We start from the raw sequence: 7,453 nt of genomic DNA on the forward strand, positions 1-7,453 counted from the left end.
TTTTTGAAGAGGATCCTAAGGGACAGGATTTGGATGTATTTGGAAAGGCAAGGACTGATTATGGATAGTCAACATGACTTTGCACGTGGGAAATCGTGTCTCATGAATTTGATTGAGTTTTTTGAACAAGTAACAAAAAGGATTGTTGAGGCCAGAGTAGTGAGCATGATCTCTATGGATTTCAGTAAGGTGTTCAACAAGGTTCCTCATGGTAGACTGGTTAGCAAAGTTAGATGACATGAGAACTAGCCATTTGGATACAGAACTGACTTGAAGTAGGAGACAGAGGGTGGTGGTGGAGGGTTGTTTTCCAGACTGGAGGCCTTTGACCAGCGGTGTGCCATGAGGATCGGTGCTGGATCCACCTCTTTTTGTCATTTGTATAAATGATTTGGATGTGAACATGGGAGGTAAAGTTAGTCAGTTTGTAGATGACACCAAAATTGGTGGTGTAGTGGACAGTGAAGGTTACCTCAAGAGTTCAACGGGATCTTGATCAGTTGGGCCAAGGAGTTGTGGTTGAAGTCTAGTTTAGTTAAATGTGAGGTGCTGCATTTTTGAAAGGCAAATCAGGGCATAACATATACACTTAAGTGTATGGTCCTGGTGAGTGTTGCTGAACAAAGAGACCTTGGAGTGCAAGTTCATAGTTCCTTGAAAGTGGAGTTGCAGACAGGTAGGATAGTGAAGAAGGCCTTTGTTATGCTTGCCTTTTTTGGGCAGTGCATTGAGTATAGGAGTTAGGAGGTCATGTTGAGGCTACATAGGACATTGTTCAGGCCACTTTTGAAATAGTGTATGTAATTCTGGAATCCCAGCTATAGGAAGGCTATTATGAAACTTGGAAGGGTTCAGAAAAGGATTATAAAGATGTTGCCAGGGTTCGATGATTTGAGTTCTTGGGAGAGGCTGAATAGGCAAGAGTTATTTTTCCTGTAGAGTCAGAGGCTGAGGGATGATATTATAGAAGTTTGTAAAGTCATGAAGGGCATAGATGGACTGAATAGTTTAAGGTCTTTCCCCCAGAGTAGCGGAGTCTAAACGAGAGGGTATAGATTTAAAGTGAGAAGAGAAAGACTTAAAAAGGGGCAACTTTTTCACACAGAGGGTGGTGTGTGTATGGAATGTATTGCCAGAGGAAGCGGTGGAGGGTGGTACAATTATAATTAAAAAGCATCTGGATGGGTACATGAATAAGAAGGGTTTAGAGAGATGTGGGCCAAATACTGACAAATGGGACTAGATTTAACTTAGGATATCTGGTTGGCATAGGTGATTTGGTCCGTGGGGTCTGTTTTCCTTGCTGTATAGCTCTATGACTCTATAAACTGTCTGATTCCAAACAGACTCATCTACAGATCTGTGCAGATGCTTACTTCTGCAAATCTGTCTTGGCACCTGGTCTTCACTTTATTTCTGGTTTCATTACCCCTAGTCTAGTCTGTGCACCTTTGATTTTTCAGCCAGTTTTACTTTTGCCCATTTGCTAACTAATGCATATGCATTTCAACCTTAGCTACCTTCTTTTAATTCATGACCTTAAAAACCCATGTAATGTAATTTCTTTCTATGACCTTTCATGCAGGATTAGGCTGCCATCTTGAATCCAAAATCTTTGATTTCATTGTCATTTCCCTTCTCCTTATCCTCCTCATCATCATACCTATATTTCCTTTTCTGTCCTCAGCAATCTTCCTTCAAAAACTCTAATTCTTCAGTACTCATTATCTTGCTGCTCTGTTATCATATTCCTAGGCTACTTCCTTCTTAAATAATTCTCCAATCTCCCCAGACATTCTAAGAACACGGAAACACTTGTTGCTACCTCCTAATGCACACCTTTTCCAACCTATTACTGGTGATTAATGGCTAGTGATTAATGGCTAGCACAGCTGGCTGGATGGTAGAGTGATACCAACAGTGAGGGTTCAATTCCTGCACTGGCTGAGGTTATCCATGAAGGACTCTCCTTCTCAATGCTTTCCTTCACCTGAGGCATAGTGACCCTCAGTTTAAACTATCACCAGTCATTTCTCTCTAATGAGAGAGCAGCCCTATGGTCTAGTAGGACTATGATGACTTTATGCACCATTACTAATATGGTAGAGAGAGTGAATATTTAATGTGTGCCTATTGGAGAAGGCTGTTTTGTCCAGGAAGGTATTGAATTTCTTGAATGTTATTGAACCTGCACTCATCCCAGCAGATGGAGAGCATTTCTTCACACTCTGACTTGTGCCTGGAAAATGCTCAACAGGTTTCAGGGAGTTGAGAGGTGAGTTGTTTGCCACAGCATTCCAAGCCTCTGGTCTGCTCTTGTCGCCGCAGCTTTTATATATCTGGTCCAGTTCAGTTTCCAGTCAAGGATAACCACCAGCATATTGACAACTTGATTTTATGCAAGGTTTTGAAAATAAGAAACAGATATAAACTGTTTCATTTGACACTATGGTCAATAATTCAAGAACACAGATGTAAGGTAACTGACAAAAGTGTGGGATGAGGAGAATCTAATTTGTTCAATTGTTGTTATGATATAGAAGAGCAATTTGGAACTGTTACATTTTTTTAAACTGATAAACTGTAAGTGGACTTTGAAACCTGTGGACCCAAAAGTAAAGTGAAGGAAATGAATGTACATAGCGGTGCAGTGGTAATATTCCTACTCCTGGACCGGGAGGCCCAGGTTAAAGTTTCACCTGCTCTAAAGGTGTGTAATAATAACTGAACAGATTGATTAGAAAAATAGATGAAATTTTTAAAAAATCAGTCTAATTGAGCTTTTAGCTACATTAACATTTCTCTCTGGAGAAATCTGTGTGCAGGCAATTTTACGCACTGTGAATGAAACCCAGAATCTTCCAGGTTTTAATAAATCCAGAATCTTGCAGGTTTTAAATCCAGTGTTGTCTTTTATTGAATTCAGTTGAATTAATTGAATTTGAATTCAATAAAAGACAACTCTGGATTTAAAAGTCTAATATGATCTGAAAACTGTTGCTAATTGTCAGGAAAAACCCATCTGGTTTACTAATGTCCCTTTAGGAAGGAAACTGTCGTCCTTACCCCTAGTCTGGCCTACATGCGACTCCACACCCACAGCAATATGGTTGAAACTTAATTGCTGTCTAGGCATTTAGGAAAAGACAATAAATGCTGGCAGAGCCAGTGATGCCCACATTCCATGAATGAATTTAAAAAAAGATATCAAACTTAAGCTTGCTTTGATATGTAGCAATTGACAGAAGGATATTTCCCATCTCTTTAACCTTCCCTCTGGTCTTCAGAATCTGCTCACATATGCCAATCCTTCTCACTCTGAGCCTGCAGTAATAGCACTGCTAGCTGATGCCACTGGGACTACAGAGCGGTTGGTCATCCAATTCCAGCAGCTATTTAAGGCGGGATTTCTTCCTTTTCAAGGCCGGAAGTCTCACCTTAAAGCAATAATGCTGTTACAAGCATTGCATTGCTACTAGGCTGTTCTCAACAGTGTGGGAGCTGTTCCTCTTAGCATTTTAATTGACAATATAGCTGGGGGTGGGGAGGGCTGAGCATGGACAATATAGCTGGGGGTGGGGAGGGCTGAGCATGAATTGGGCCATGTTTTCAGTAATGGGCCTCTCTGAGTAAATGTAAGTACATAACACAAGGGGGTCTACCAAGTTGAAAGACCTGTCAGGATTTGTTGAACTGCCTTTGGCTTGTGCAATAATGGAAATATAATGGAAATGCAGTAAATCTCCTATACATGTCCTCTACAGACATTCTTCCTAAAGTGGATGCCCAGAATTGGCACAATATTTCAGCTGGGACCTAACCAGCAAAGTATGTTAGCATAATCACTTTTTTTAAAAAAAGTCTCTGCTTCTAATTCTCAAATGGAGATTTTCATATGCTTTTTAAATAGCCTGCCACCTTTAAAGATTTGCATATGATCCATCCCCCACCCCATTTTCCTATTGTCAGATCTCTGTAGAGACTGATAACTGTCACATTCAAATTTCCAATTAGCTGACACAAGAGTTTCAAGTTTTAAAGAGAAAACCTTTTACATAAAAAAGACGAGCACTATTGACTTCACACTAAGCAATTTTAATTTAAACTAAAATTCCAAGAAGAATTCTCCACATTTTACTTCTAATTTCAGATGAGAACTTTTTAAAATGTTAAAATTTCTATTCATCAATGTGTGTCTCAGTTCCCAGGGATTCTCACTGATTCCCTTTAGCTTCCTACTCTGGGACATAGACTTCCACAATTCTTTCTGTAACGACTCCATGGCTGATCTCTTCTATTACCTTCACTGGGCACTCTTTAATTCTTATGGATTCATACCTTCATTCCAATCATAATTCTTATACAATGTTTCACAGAAACATCCCTAACTCCTGAGGTAAAAACAGAAAGTGCTGTAGAAACTCAGCAGGTCTGGCAGTGCCTGCAGCAGCAGAAACAGAGTCAATGTTTCAAATCCAATGTGACTGGTCTTTGGAAGTGGTTCCCAAGAGCCCTTCCTTCACCAATCACAAACTGTCTTCCCACAAATTTCTCCAAGGCTACTGCCTCACAATCAAATTGATAGAGACTCCTTTCAACGTAACTCTATGGCCTCTGATTTCTTCTGATCTTATTCTTTCTCCTCACATCACATCCATTAAACAGGATCACTACCTATGGGTCCTCCTTCCCAATATCTTAAAAATCCCCAAATTCCTGCTGTCTAATAGTCACACCCTCCACTTTCTAACTGTATGCTTTCCTGTGGAATTGAAATTAATATTCTGGATAAAACTATACACAGAGGCTTTTCTTATTTCTTTATAGGTCGCATCCTGTAATGATGCAGCAGGCCTCAACTGTGATACTAATAATTAATCAGCTAAAAGGATTGTTTGAGTTACAGAAGTAGCTGAGAGCAATAAAATTGTAAATTATATTTTTAAAAATTCAGTCAAAGGATGTGGGTGGCTGGCCAGCATTTATTGCCCATGAGAAGGTCGTGATAAGCTGTCTTCTTGAATCTCTGCAGGCCATGCTCTGTAGATACACTTAAAACGCTACGAGAGAGGGAGTTTCAGGATTTGACCCAGCATTTCTGAAGGAATGCCAATATGTTTCTAAGTTGGAATATTGAGTGGCTTGGAGAGGAATTTGTAGATAGTCGTATTGTAGGATTAGTAGGAAAATTATCATTTCATGATTCATGACTCTGCTTAGCCTCACTTGACAAAGAAATGCACCATGGATTGCAAACAGATTAAGACAATACATGAATGTTTTAGAGGAATGGATCAAGGCCGAAGGACGCATGGTTAGCTTATTCCCATTTCATGATTGTAAGAACATGCAAAGTTCATGGCCAAACAATAAATAACATGCACACCCAGCCTATTAGCTCCTTAATAGCAACCAGAAGGCAGGAGGGAATTACTGTATTGTAAAAATCATGGTCACTTCCACTGCCTTTATTTGAATTTGTTTAGAAGTGAAACAATTGTCAAAAGATTAAGTTTAGTTACATATAATAGTTTAATGTAACCTTTGTATTACAGTTCATTTTGTAACAATGTGTGCTTATCTTTGTAATCATATAATCCTTTAGACTTTGATCTCTTAAAACACTGTATGGACTGATTGTCTTAGAATATTTTATCGTTCTTCTCTGATAACATACCCTACATAACAATTTTTTAGATTAGTATTTTGTGATCTTTTACATTGGTTCATATAGTTGTGAAAGCTATAAAAAATCGTTCACATACCCTTCTTTTTTCTGATGTATTTACAACGAGACAAAAAAAAATCTATCAAATAAACCCAGAAGATCAAATACTAAAGTTGCTTGATCTAATGAAGAACTTGTATAAATTGACAAATAGCTCTAAGGAAGAACAATTGGTCAGTGCTAACAAACAGATAAAGAACACATCAAATTATCCTCTTATTTTAGCAAACAGTCATAAAAATGTCAACAACAAAACTTAATAAAGATGGTGCATCCATGGGTAATTGACAGCTTAAGGAACCAGTCAGGACACAGTGGGAGGTAACATAAGTCAATGTTGATCACCCTTTAGAGCCAATTAGCAATGGATCAAGTGTTCCTTAAACCAATTAGTAATAAGCCTTACCTTATCTAATCAGAATGCAATGATGTAATTGATCATGCAGTGGGTGGTGGCTTGGAAAGAGTTTAATAAGCAGCAGCTTTTTAGTAACTAAAGGCACACATATGAAGATTGAAAGTGAAGTTACCTGTTGTCCAAGTTGGAAGCATAAGATCCTTGAGGTATTAGAGAAAGAACATGTGTCAACTTAATGCCTTAAGCTGAACCAGAAAGCAACAGCCATAATATGATCATAAAGTTGCTGCCCTGCTTTGATGTGTGTTATTTATAACTTCAGTAAGTTTTCTGAGTTATTGCACCAGACTATCTCCTGCTGCTTTATTATCTCAAATCAAAAGAAAAATTAATATTGCAATTTGAATTGAACTTGCAATATTCCCATTTATTTGCTATCCTTGTCCTTCCAGATGGCAAAGCTTTTGGGTTTGGAAGTTGCTGTATCAGGAATTTCTGCAGTGCATCACACGCTACTGCTACTGAGCTGTGGTGGTGGAGAGTGAATGAACCCCCCGGTGCTCACCTTCCACCCCACCAACCTTCGCATAAACCAAATCATTCGACATCATTTCTGCCACCTCCAAAAGGACCCCACCACCAGGGATATATTTCCCTCCCCACCCCTTTCTGCCTTCTGCAAAGACTATTCCCTCCGTGACCACCTGGTCAGGTCCACGCCCCCCAACACCCCACCCTCCCGTCCTGGCACCTTCCCCTGCCACCGCAGGAATTGTAAAACCTGCGCCCATGCCTCCTCCATCCAAGGCCCCAAAGGAGCCTTCTACATCCATCAAAGTTTTACCTGCACATCCACCAATATCATTTATTGTATCCATTGTTCCTGATGCATAGGGGAGATGGGACACCTCCTAGCAGAGCGCTTTAAGGAACATCTCTGGGACACCCGCACCAATCAACCACACCGCCCTGTGGCCCAAAATTTCAACTCCCCTTCCCACTCAGCTGAGGACATGGAGGTCCTGGGCCTCCTTCACTGCCACTCCAATCCCTGGAGGAAGAATGCCTCATCTTCCACCTCGGAACACTTCAACCCCAGGGCCTCAAAGTGGACTTCACGAGTTTCCTCATTTCCCCTTCTCCCACCTCACCCCAGTTCCAAACTTCCAGCTCAGCACTGTCCCCATGACTTGTCCTACCTGCCTATCTTTCTTTCTACCTATCCACTTCACCCTCCTCCATGACCTATCACCTCCATCCCACCTCCATTCACTTATTGTACTCTTTGCTACTTTCCCCATCCTCCTCTCTGACCTATCACCTCCATCCCCATGCCTATTCACCTATTGTACTCTTTGCTGCCTTTT

The 7,453-nt window shown here is 40.3% G+C and overlaps 1 long non-coding RNA gene across 2 annotated transcripts in view; it reads left to right on the top strand.

Moving 5' to 3' along the window:
- The window catches only part of LOC122552979, a 76,618-nt gene that overhangs the window by 60,329 nt on the left and 8,836 nt on the right, over window positions 1-7,453 (top strand). The window contains exon 1 of one of the 2 annotated variants that reach the window (XR_006312576.1): window positions 5,530-6,407. The exons of the other annotated variant lie outside the window; for it this stretch is intronic. This is a non-coding gene — a long non-coding RNA (uncharacterized LOC122552979). Of the gene's footprint in view, window positions 1-5,529; window positions 6,408-7,453 lie in introns of those variants that run through there. 2 annotated transcript variants of the gene reach the window in all.

The sequence above is a fragment of the Chiloscyllium plagiosum genome, chromosome 9, assembly GCF_004010195.1.
Source record: "Chiloscyllium plagiosum isolate BGI_BamShark_2017 chromosome 9, ASM401019v2, whole genome shotgun sequence".
Lineage (NCBI taxonomy): Eukaryota > Metazoa > Chordata > Chondrichthyes > Orectolobiformes > Hemiscylliidae > Chiloscyllium > Chiloscyllium plagiosum.